We start from the raw sequence: 13,464 nt of genomic DNA, 5'->3' as shown, positions 1-13,464 counted from the left end.
TTTTTATGTTATTGAGGTAACATTTTACATATATATATATTGACGCATCTTAACTTAATAACTAGTCATCATCCGATAGTTATTTATTATTTATTTTAACAATTATTTTAAATTATATTATATCAACGAAGTAATCTTTGCATCGTTGAACTTTTGTCTGTTCGTGTCAATGTACAAACGAATGAGTGTTTAACTTATTCATAGATTTTTTTTTATATTTTTGTAGTGAACGATATGCTTAGTCCAAGTTCGCATAGTCACACTCCATACGAAGCGTTTCACGTCACTCACTCAATAACCTACGTTAATACTACGAGGATTTATGACAATGGAAAACGGTTAAAACTAAGTTTAAATTTTTAAATCAAAAGTCATTAATTTTAAATTAGCATGTTACTTCAACAATATAAACTGCACTGAAAAAAAAAATAATAATTAAAAAAATGAAAAAATATTAGTAGTAACTAGTATTTGATTCGGATCAAAAATATTAACATATATCGAAATAGAAGATAGACATTAGACAGTCTTCATAATACACAAATAACGAGTGAAATACTGTGTTGTAAATTAAATAGATTGGAAACAAATAAAAACTCTGTTAATTCTTCTGTATCCGTGAGTTATTATGAGCTACAAACTAAAAGTCTTAATAAGTAAGTGACACTTTCGTTCTTACATAACGACGGAACGCTGGATATTAGCATAATATATTAGTTTTTAAACATCGGAGAAAACTGCTTTCTCCGACGGGAGTTGGGACATATTTGTACAGAATTTTTATAATAACAAAACTATTGTAAATGTTTCTGTGATTCAAACTATCTTTGGAGTTTTTTTAGTTTCTTGACCGATCGCACTCTTGGCCGCCGGCGAAGAAAGTTATTTTGGAAGAATGTGTTACGCAATTCATATCGAATGTGAATATATTAATGATGTTTAAAGTGAAGATAGTTATTAAATTACTTCTTATAATGTATATAAAAATCACAAGTACGAAATTCATTTTAAATGTCTTCAAATAAGTTCTCAAAATGAACCCTTTTGTGAACTCACAACTTGATAATAACTCATCCTTTTTTAAACGTAATAATTCAGAAAATTCGAACCGTTATTACACATGTCTACAGTTTAGTCGCGGACAGTGAGATAGTTTGAGAGTTTGTAACACGAGTGACTCGGTACATTGAACGTAAGATGAATTCTTTTGAGTCTCGAGGCACAAAAAAACGGAAAGAAAATGCGTTTGTTGTGTAACGCGTGAGTAATGTAGTAAGATATTTTTATGGAATACAATTTGTTTCATCTGATGCAACGAGATGATTTACAGATCGGAACATCTACTTATATGGATGGTTACGACTGAGATTAATACTGCCTAACGCCTCCATACTCGACCGCCTTGACACTGTGACTGCAATATTGTAAGTACAAGCCGTGTGCACATAACTTAATGTAACTTAGGCTTAGTATAACGCAACGGCTTAAACAGATCTAGCCTCATTACGACTACGACTACTTGCATAATTACGAAGACTTTACGAGGTTTTTATACTTATTTAGAGTATACGAGTATTTTATACTTAAATATATATATAGTATTTTTTTAGAGCAGGGCAAAGATTAATCATTGTAATGAATACAATTAGTAAACAAATGACACAATAGTTATTAAAAAAAATGTGAATATTTCAATAGTTGCAACAACTAAAGAGTAAGTAGATTGAAAATGTTTATTTCATTATATAATAAAATTTCATCAAAATAATTTTATCAAAATTAAAATACGTGCCTTTGTAATATTTTCAATTATTCTCAGTATTAGTGCGAAAAGACAAGGCCCAAATATATATAAAAACGTCTGTTGTACGATTTGATTCCTAATGTTAAAAGAGTATGTAATAATTAACTTAAAAGTAATTCAAATTGTAACGTAAACGTTTATATAATTTATTTATTCCAAAAAAAGCCAACATCACGCGGTGTTCCCAGGCGGTCACCCATCCAAGTACTGACCGCGCCCGACGTTGCTTAACTCCGGTGATCGGACGAGAACCGGTGTATTCAACGTGGTATGGACGTTGGCGAGCTAAATGTACAAAATTTGGTAAATTAAATACTAATTAATGTATAGAGCAGTTCTTTTATCAAATTAGTTAATAAGTGTATAATTAAAAGGGTTTATTGAAAGATTATTTACCTTATGGTCGTGGAGTTAAAAAAAGTTAATTATTATTTTTATACCCATCGCCATATGTTTTAGCAAAATTCGAGAATCACCTCAAAAGCTTATTCTTTTATAAAAACTCACGTGGCTCAATAGGTGGCGCTGTTTATTAACATAATGAACTTCCTGATCTTTTACGATTATGCCTAAGGCGTGTTACTTTTATGAAGAAAATATACTTAGTTTTTACTAAAAGGAAATTTCAGGGTGTTCGTAGTTTTGTGGGTTCTATCAAGAGAAAACAGTTATTTTATGCTATGGCTTCATTGAAACGAAAATAACAGTTAGTAGGTCAAGTTGGAAATTATTTAGTGATTTTAAATATTTGAAATATTTTTTAAAACTCAACACATGGCAAAATCTATCGCCGTAATTAAACTTCCTGCCATCTAGTGGCAAAAGTATGATTCAATAGCCACGGTGCCTGAGTATTAAATTCAGTTTTATATTTAATGCTAGATGGCGCTATCCGGCAAATACAAAGAACTTCATGGTTTATTAGTTTTTCAATATTTCAAAACAATATAGAGTATAGAGAGTCGTATACATGTTTTCTGAGAGAAAATATCATTTGTAAAATTGTAATAATATTTCTACGAGGTTTTTATTGTGATTTAATATAAATATGATGAGATTTTCTGTTTCAAGAAATGAATTTTATAAATTGTAAGATTTTTAATTAGAGCTTTTGATTTTACTACATTGACCATGTAAAGACTGGCATTAGTTTGATCTTTAGACTCGTGATCGCAGTTTATTAGATTTTCATTAAAAAGTATTTGTATACGACATTTAATGAATGAGACCTGAAATTGTCTACAATAAATGTGACTATTCTTATTCTTCGTATAATTTAGGTCAAAGATATTGGAGTACCCTCGAGCTTTACCAGGTGAAGAAGCTGCATGACGTCATGCACATCATCAAACATCAAGAAGGTGTATATGAAGGACGAATTTGCAATGTACTTTTTGCTTTTTTAGCTTATAATTTGACTTCACCTCTTCCTTTATAAGTCTGAGAACATATTATCTCTGATATCTGAATAGTATAAAGTATCTCTATGCCCCATCGGTAACTCAGGGTCGGCGACGTGCAATTCACACGACGGTACCTATTGCAAGGGTCCGCTAGACGACCGCTTAGTACGAAAAAATTTTGTTTGTTAAAATACTTTCTAAGCCGGAGAATCCAGAATCCCCACTTCATTGGCAGTCCGAGGGTAGGATTTAAGTTAGAGTAGTCACTGACTCCATATCAAATGTCCTGAATATTATTCCATGATAAGAAATTCCCACCCAACTTATTCTCTTATTAACTGATTCTCTATACAGGAGGGTGTTACATTTAGTTAGAGAACCCTAAACTAAAAAATTAATAACTAAACTAAAGGCTCCTCGTTATTGTCCGTTAATCGTTTGATTTCACTTTTGTATCAAACTGACAGCGGCACGCGCACTCAATGCATTTTAACTGAGGTACAAACGAAGAGTTCAACATTTCAGTCAACAGTGACCCTAGTACGATATCTCATAGTCGACTTTACTGACAGTTTAGCAGTAATCATTTATCACTCACTACTATAATTATGCCGTTATTTATAAGCCTCCGTTACTTACCGACTTAAGTTCAATGTTTATTACAAAAATATATTAAAAATTCGTATGAATTTGTTTTAGCAAGATGTATTCTTGTAATTATTAATTTAAAATTCTTCACTGAACCTATTTTACTTGATAGGGTTATGAGGAAGTTCTGCTAAAAAAATTCTAGAAGATCTTCAAATATTTCAAAACACTATGTTTTTTCAATGTAATTACTTAATTCGGAGTTCACTAACATATAACGAAACTAAACTAATTACTGTAAAACAATGACACGTTGAAAATACTGAACTCACTCGAAATAGGTTCGTCGTGGATTAATACGCGGTAGAAGTGGAACTTGGAAGCGAGAGGTATAACGGCTAAATCTCTCTACAACCTACTAAAGGACTTGGGCCTGTCCAGAACTCACATCAATTCATTCTTGGAACGTACTTCGAAGTCAGCAGTAGTAGGTTCTTTTCAAATTAGGTTAGGTAGAGAGAGGAGCCTGGACGGTGGAGGTGAGTGTTTAACGAGTTAGATGGGGGCCTCTTAAACCTACACCTGGGTCGTAAGCCCCAGGCACTGTTGAAGCTCCTCTCCTTGCAACGCGATGGACCCGGCACCCGCACGGTGAATCCATAGAATGCTAAGAGGTTTCATCTCATTTTTGTATCCATTTATACTCCACACATAACTTCATAACAAACTGTCGTCTTCAAAACATGTGCATTCCTTATAAAGTGAAAATCAATGATAATAACTGAACCTAAGAATATATAAAAGTTAAGTTACTTAGTTAAGTCTCGTATTGAGATAAAATGTGAAATATAATATGAGATATTTTTTTACAAGAATAATTAAATATAATGTACTATTTCTTATATCTAATATGTTTTAAATATCCAGTAATTACGAGTCTCCGTCACCCCGCGGGCCCGGGCCACGGTCGAACTGTTCGCAGTCTCGTGAGAGCGCTCTTCATTTGTCATTGTCTGGAAGTAGTACACGGAAATTTCATTACGATATCTTTGGGGTGAATTACTTATTACTTTTACTTACGAAATGTTTTATAAAAACAGATTACTATAGAATATAATTAGGTGATTACCAGTCACCTGGTAAGCGATAGTGTGCTTGTGTTTCAGTAACGTTACTGGAGCTGGTTTTTTTATATAAAAATACATTTTTTGTGGGGAACTTCAAAATATGAATATGATCTGTTGTACGTACCCCTGATTGTGTGGTTTATATATCGTACACAAGACCTTTAAATAAAAATTATGTAAAGACCAGTAACCGTATATGTGTCTGTTTGACCGCCAATAAGGATTCATGAAAACATTAAGACGGATCTGTTGAGACCTCGGCGTTAGACGGACAAGTTTTAATCAGGCGTTTAAAATATAGATGACGTTTACTGAGAGAAATATAAGGATTTAACATTAATATTAAATATACAAGTTAGTTTAGATAATGAGATAACTGAGCACATAGATGATAGATGTAATGTAATGGACCATTGAATGAAACGAACGCGTAGGTTGCTGCTTGAGCTACTAATAAATATCAGACAAGTTTTAGACATATGTACCTATATTTAAGTTTTTAATAATTTACAAATATAATGATATAATTTTAAGGACTAACTTGTGTAGTTTACAGTAAGATGGAAAACTTTATTTTTCCCCGTCTTATAAGATGTGGAATGATAATTGATATAAGGTTTTCACGAGGCTTCTATTGGTCAAGTGTGTTGGAGACGAGGTCGCCGAGTCAGTGCTATGGATGATGGTGACTCATCACCAGGTGGAGGGGTTGCTTGTTAACCGACTTCAAAAAAGAGGACCTTCTCAATTCGTCTGTATTTCCTTTCTACCTCTGTGATCTAGTATCTGTGCATCTTTTTATGTTTTCTTATCACTTTAATCTATATAAATATTGTTTTTACAACTAGTGTTTTTTGTTAATAAAAGGCCCTTTATAAGATTGCCTTTTATCGCATGCCGCATTACAACCGAAGTGACGTAGTCATTGTTCGGAAGACCTCGGTTTCTATAACTATAATTAGATCTCGACTTCACTACATTTTTTAATTATTGAGTTTTGTGAAATGAATTTAAATTCCGTGTAACGCATAGTTTTACAAAAGTTTTCTTTTGAAAATCTGATTCAAAAAAATGTTTTACAAGCGCTGTGCTTAAAAGTGAATGTATTTTTTTATTATTTTCTATAAAACTTTTAACATATAAGACGATTGACACAGAGTAAACAATTCGTAGAGGTGTCAAAACTGTTTTTCGTCTTCCTTTGTATGTGATAATTAAACTATATCAGAGGTGACATTTCTGTATACAATTAGACACTACTACTTTAATATGTCACCTGGGGTCAATCTTTTCATACTGAACTCGTCTACTTTCTAAAACATACTAGTAATATATTAATAAAATGTAACAAAAAATCTTAATTTATTTAAATGTTAAACATATCTTACACTGAAATAAATTATTATAACTATAGAAATAGTAAAAAAAAATATTTTTTATCAATTTTATATTCTTTAAATGAACCGTAAGTACTATTTTTTTCAGCGAGTAAAGCAACAGCATCGCGTATAGTCGATCTTCCGTTATCACCGCATTATTTGCTTATCATTTCTCGACTCACGATTTCACATTTCGTGTACATCGTCTAACAATCATAATATTATTGCAATATTCTGAACACTTCACATTTACCTCTGACTACTGTTTGTTTAACAGTTGCAAGACGATCGTTCCTTCCTACATAGGTATTCTATTTTTTTGTTAGAAGTGAAATGAAGCAATTATTTTGAATGGTTGTAGGCCATACACTTAAGTAGCGGTAATTTTATTTTATTTTCTAACTTGGTTGCATTCTTTTCGACTACATTATAGAAAATGTATATTAACAAATATGAAGCATATAATAATAATTCTCAGCACACGTAGATATTATTATCATTTTTATTTTATTCTTCAAACATTTCAAGAAAAGTAATATATCCAAAAGCAGGAGCCTACAGAAAAATTAAAGCAATAGTACAGTTGTAAAGTTATTGCTCAGAAATGTTCGTGGAATATCCTAAAAATCCCCCGGACAATATACTAGGATGACTTTAGCGGCTTATTAGCAATAAACAAAACTGGGGCCTGCAATACAGGGTGGTGTGAGCTATGACCTGAGGGCGAGGAACGCACACATTAGTACTGTTAGAGAGTTCACTATTCACATTTATTATTTAATACGTTTTTGACGACTGATTGGTCCGGCTGAATATTGAAGAAGATTGAAATTGCCCTCAGAGAGAAATATATAGAATGTGTTAAGACAATACATATGATAAGTGACCGGCAAATACTAACATTTGTTCTCTCTCGCGGGACTCCATACACGATATAACTGTGATTCGTCCATTCTACTATAACTTTACAGAGTTCCAGTGTTCATTGTATCCCGCATCTTATTCCGATGTCTGAGCTACAACACTGTAAAGTTTAATTGAAATCTGTTCAGTAGTCGGTATCCTATGCAGCCTGCACGTATCCGCTGTGTGTCTGTCGTTTGCGTCTCATATCATAAATCTCGTAAGTTAAAACACCATTAATATTAAATCACGTTCACCCCCGCCTTATATTTGGATGTTCCTCGTTACATTGTGTTAGATATTTTCGCTTTTAAAAATGCACATTACGAAAACAGATAAGTATTTAATGTGGGATCATTTCGAGATTATTTTATTGTAAACGAGAACTGTTTAATATTTTTATAATCGTATAAAATAAAATGTAAAGAAATCGGTTCTTGCAAAATAATTAAAGCGTTTGTTTTTAATGTTTAGTTGCCTTTAATATATAGATACAATAAAGGTTTATATTAAATGTCCCACTATTTGTTTCTTAAACCGAATTTCAAGCAAGACCGTGCCTCCACACGCCATGACGCCAGTAAAATATGAAATAATCAACACATACAAGAGATTTTTACTAGGTATATTATATTTGCTAAGAAAATAACTTATTTTTAAAATAAGAGTGTAACTTTGGAAAAATTATTGATGTACGCACATACAAACGAATTGTGAGCTGGTAAACTAGCTTCGCCCCATGTTAATTTATAGATACAATACTTTTCTAACTGTACAGTTAAGTTTGTCCTAGAGTACGCTTACTCGAATCAGCATTGACATACCTACTGCGCACGGAGCCTTAAAACTTACTCACTTACTTTCAGTATTAACGTAGGTTGTTGAACGAGAAACGGGAGACTATTAGTAACTATTAGTAATTGTTGACACGAAAATAAATAGTTAAGAAATCTAATTAAAGCTAAATGTATTCTATATTAATATTAATTTTATTGCTAATTTCCTTTCTATTACCATTTGTTTTAAACTATGTCATCTGTATTGTATAAAGACGATATAATATTAACGAAATAAAAACACGCAGGTTAAGCTAGTTAAAGTAAGAGGAAAATTCATGTAAAATAATGAAATAAAACTATATATTTTTTGGTTTTTACATAGTGATGGTATTATTATATATAATATTAGTGGCGGCGGACCTCCCACGTGTATCATGAGCTGGTGAATCTCTTGTATTACGAGGCGGAAGAGTGGTAGCCGGGCGGAGCGGTGGTAGGTGGCGGCGGCGCCAATTAGCGGACACACGATAACTGGCCATGTGAACTGTGGTTTACACACAGGGTGTTCACAGACACGCAAGTATTATATCATTGTTAAATAAAACTAAAATATTAAACAGTTTGGAAAATATATTTAATTGACACCGTTGACTTATAATAGGTACTTTAAAATACTACACTTTCTTTTATAATTTTAAAATTTATATATGTAAAGTAATTATTAATATTTTTTAAATAAAACCTAAACTATTACTTCATTAAAGATAGATTAAATGCGTAAGTATTTTAAATGTAAACCAATGCATGTTCACATTGCTCGTCGTGTTGAACGCGCTGTATGTCAGTAAATGAAGCGTCCACGGCGGATGTTATCAGAGGCCGGTAGCTTTCCAAAGTGTATCAAATCAATGTTTTAAGGAAAATTTGGTAATAGTTTGTTACACACGGAGCACTCGTGTATTAAATGCTCAGAGCAGGTGTTGTATAGAAGTGCAATATGATCTGAGGATACGAGTATTATATGCTTTGATATTAATGAAACCAGTTTGTAAATACTATGTATTATATTAAGATATAGTTTGAAATTATATATTTTAAAGCTTTTTATTTTAATTATGAATTTAGTTCTGCGAGAGAAACAAATAATGTGTTTAATATATTATATGTTAATCAACCGACAGCGACATCTGTCGGCTGTGTCACGTGACTACAAACACAATACTATTATATGGTTACTATAAGTTCGTAAAGTCACACTACATACGAAGCGTTTCCCGTATCTCATTGAATAACCTACGCCAATACTACGAATATAATGTATGGATTTATGAATGAAAAACGGGTAACTCCGTGTGTAGTGTGACGATGCTAACTTGGAGTAAGCATACTACTACTCCATTTGTGGGGTTAACTTTGGGGAATTTTTAAATAAAATACAGCCAACATATTATTCTAATGTATGAACTACATTCTTGTAAGGTTTCACTAAAATCCGTTCAGTATTTTGTGTGTGATGGGGTGAGAGACGTAATGAATGCACCGGTCTGCACACGACGTCCTAATAACATACGTGTGTTAGTTCAAAGGTGATAATGACGTCATATTTAAACTCATCGTGCAACCCGTCTCCGCACGCGGCGCTATTGTTACAAACGCCGGCTCTCCCAGACTACACAAACATACATGCACTGTCATTAATGTGAACACATTATTGATAGATTATTTATTTTTGAGGGAATTACCGACTCATTTACAAATATTTAACCCATTAACTGCCGTGTGTATTTATTACGTGAGAATTTTTTTTATATTGTAACCTTCAGCTCGTTATTCTATCGTTGAAATAAACAGGTAGGTACTTTTCAGTTTTTTATTAACCTGCGTTTATGTTATCAAGTGTGACGATTTATTGATTAAAAAACTCAATACAGTCTGTAGTAAGTTTGGAGATGAAAACTCTTCGTAAATTTACAGATATGAGTTACGATTGGTACCATGTTATATATTTAAATAATTATATATATAAAAAAAATACTTTTTTTTTTATGGAAATATAATATTTTAGTATTTTTTCGTGAATTAATCTTTTGAAGAAGTTTTTCCCTTTATTATATAGTAGGTACATCTGACTAAATTAGATGCCTTCATGTTATCTGTATAATAATTAAAGATCAACGTAGTAGTTAACTAAACATTGTCTTTATATAATCTCTTCTTCTCATATATTTCATTATTTTTAATTCAATAACTTGTCACGTCTATTGTCGATGAAATATGGAAAAAAAATATTGGTCACTTCTAATATAGAATATGGCAACATTTAGTATACGAGAAGAATTTTTAATAAATTTATTAGTAATATGTATTATAATTAAGTATAAAATATTTAATATTTATTATACATTTAACTTGAAGACAATTCAATGCTATCTCATTTGGATACAATGAAACTCACCTAAGGGATTACAAACCACCGGTACATTACAATTCATATAAAAACAGTTATTAAAATATAGACCTTATTGTTGATGGTATTAAGGTGCTTACGGTGTTTTCTGTAATGCAATTTTAAGTTTGTCCCAGTGCCCCTTTAATGCACATCAATCAAGTTCTTCGTACAATATTAAAATTTGTACGAACATTGATGTTTGTGATGATTTAAATTAAAAAATATATTTTCTTCGATAAAGAACTTGCAATAAAAAATAAAACAGAAAATATTTTATCTATAAATGTTAGTAATTGTATGTAACAGTGTATTTATATTAATGCGTTGTGTGTGTTTGTCTGTCTATAATATGTATGTCCGTCTTTCACCTGGCACGTGGCGGCCGACAACACAAAAACAATTTCCATTGTACCTCCGAGGAGCACGCGACCTTATAATCTTACTTTATTGAATGTTACCTTTAACTCTTAATGCGACCTGACGTCCTCACGTCTCATACATCAATGAATTTAATATACAATTGTTGCTTTGATTTTTATTATCTGTTGCATTCGAACTCATTAATAAACATCAAAGCCAAATCATCAAACCAAATAACATTATTTATAATCTTTCTCTTGTTACAGATATCATAGCTGTCTATTTAATTAATTTGATTATCATAAAAAATTTTTGTTTTTTTTTTTTAGCATAATAACATATTTTGTTTAATAAATTTATTATATATAAAACCTCTTTAAACAAATCTCTTTACTGGCAGAAAGCGAACGAAAAAAAATGAAAACGAAATAAAAATGGCGTCCGTTTTATAAATCAGCTGTAATACAGTTTGAAATATGTTTGTCGGGTGTTGTAATAGGCAGTTTGTATTCAGTGGCGTGTTGTTAGGATTACGTTAGTTCAAAGAGGAGATTGCGAAGAAAAAAATATTATGTTGTTATAAAGAAATACACTCTATTATAATAAAATGTTTATAACTTGAATGAAACAATATAACATTAAATTATGCATCATATATAATGACTGGGTATATTAATGTGTACTGAGCTTTATTAGCTATGGAGCAAGTTGGTCTAAGTTTATAATATAACAAACAACAATGCATTGCATCTTCTGGGAGAACCGACATTAGTCGTGTTCGTAGGTTGGCGACTTGTTAGAAAATGAATGGGAACGAGATCGACTTCAGGGGTGAAGAGATTTCTCTAACTGAAGATACATTCGTGCTAATATTATTATGGAGTTAATTAAAACCAAAATTATGGAACCGAAAGAGATTATAATTAATTTAATATATATATATTTCATATAAAATCTAAAAACATGGTAGAAAATTTTATTATGACTTTCAGAAGACGCTGTTTATAATAAAAAAATATGACTGATTTCTTAACATAACTTTTTTTATATTATAATATTTTTTATCCACGCGGATATTATCAAGCCTCGTATTAACTCATAATAAACATGACAATACGTTACTCGATAAAATCACATACAAAATACGGCTCTATTTGTATAGAATAAAGCTCATTTCACTTTGTCTTTTTTTGGATACGATTCAATATATCAATAGATTTACAGTAATATAACCTCTACCATTTGTTAATAAGTGTGCATTTCCCGTGCGCTTTCACAATAATCGCTGCTGGTATTGCCTGGCACATTATACCCTAAAACAGTGCTAGACACGAAAGCGGGAGCGATACATTTTTTTCATTAAAACTCATCTTTTATCGTCTCTTTTTTGTTAATGTATTATATTATAATATTTATTAATCGCTTAATTGTTGTGTATATTTTAAGATTGTACGTCGTTCCTTATAACTATTAAATAATAAAAATGTATAAGCATCATATATTATAGAAGTGAGGGACGCATTATCACAAAAAAAAACTTATTCCTCTTCTTTGAAGACTGCCATATTATAAGAGGAAATAAACACAGATCAGATCACTTGTTCCAATCTATTGCTGTGACCATCGCTTTCATATGAGGATGGTCTCCAAAGCATGGCTGGGGAGCCACCGAGGGTCTAGCAAGGAGGGGATAGAGGAATTAATAGTTTAATTTAATTCACGTACATATTAGACGCGAGTTAAATAAACACTTACACAGAAAACATTCGTAGATATAACTCTATAATAGAGTTATTATGTTAATACGATATTTGTAATACTTTATACTCATGTCAATTCAGACAAGTTGCTTCGCATGACACGCATGAGTATTCTAAGAAAAATATCATTATATTTGTATCAAGTATGTACGAATAAAAATCATAGGTATCTATATAATCATTGTGTTTTAGTGTGGCGATATTTCTTCTTGGATATTCTGAATGTATATATGTGTTGTTATATATAATGTCGACTGTGGACTGCGCCTGTCCCTCCGTCAACAGCGCCTGTGTGTCCGTGAGAGCCTTCAAGCACCCTTGGATCTCTCTCTCGTCATCGGCATTTTTAATTTAAATTCCACGGAGGTCTAAGAGCGGTGTAATCGAGGGCCCGCCATATTCTATTCACTTTCAAGCCGTTGAACACACACGTATATATTTATGTGTGTAAATTGCATAATATATATAATCATCCCAATGAAGTACTGAATCGTATTTACATAAGAGAGACGCTTACACTTATACAAGTTAACTTACGTGAATATAGCGTGGCGTTAAAAGTATTCCCAGTTAACTTTTACACGGACGTTATCAGATTTACTGGAAGTGAAAATTTTATATTAAAAAATGTTATTCTAGTGGTGAGCAGACTTGCTGCACATAGTCGCGTACTAACCGAAACATATACAAACATACACGGTGACTTCCGACGTAACAATAAATAAACTTAGTGAAAAATAAAGTAAAGGCCTGATTGAGATCGGTGTACATGTGGCTGTATTTAAAATATATCGTTTTTTTTAAATATTATATTACTATTCAGTACTTATTGATCATATTTTAAACGCGTATATGGAATAAATTTATATATGTTTATTTTTATGTATATTTTCTTAATGATATCTGACTCAA

The 13,464-nt window shown here is 31.7% G+C and overlaps 1 non-coding gene across 1 annotated transcript; it reads right to left on the bottom strand.

The window, feature by feature from the left end:
• Positions 1–1,967: 1,967 nt before the first annotated feature.
• LOC116773723 (5S ribosomal RNA) lies at positions 1,968–2,086 on the bottom strand. The gene has a single exon (XR_004353725.2). It is a non-coding gene; the product is annotated as a 5S ribosomal RNA (ribosomal RNA).
• Between the last annotated feature and the right edge of the window lie 11,378 nt (positions 2,087–13,464).

Source organism: Danaus plexippus, assembly GCF_018135715.1.
Source record: "Danaus plexippus chromosome 22 unlocalized genomic scaffold, MEX_DaPlex mxdp_33, whole genome shotgun sequence".
Lineage (NCBI taxonomy): Eukaryota > Metazoa > Arthropoda > Insecta > Lepidoptera > Nymphalidae > Danaus > Danaus plexippus.
Note: the sequence above shows the minus strand (reverse complement) of the source record. Positions and strands in the feature narration are given on the sequence as shown.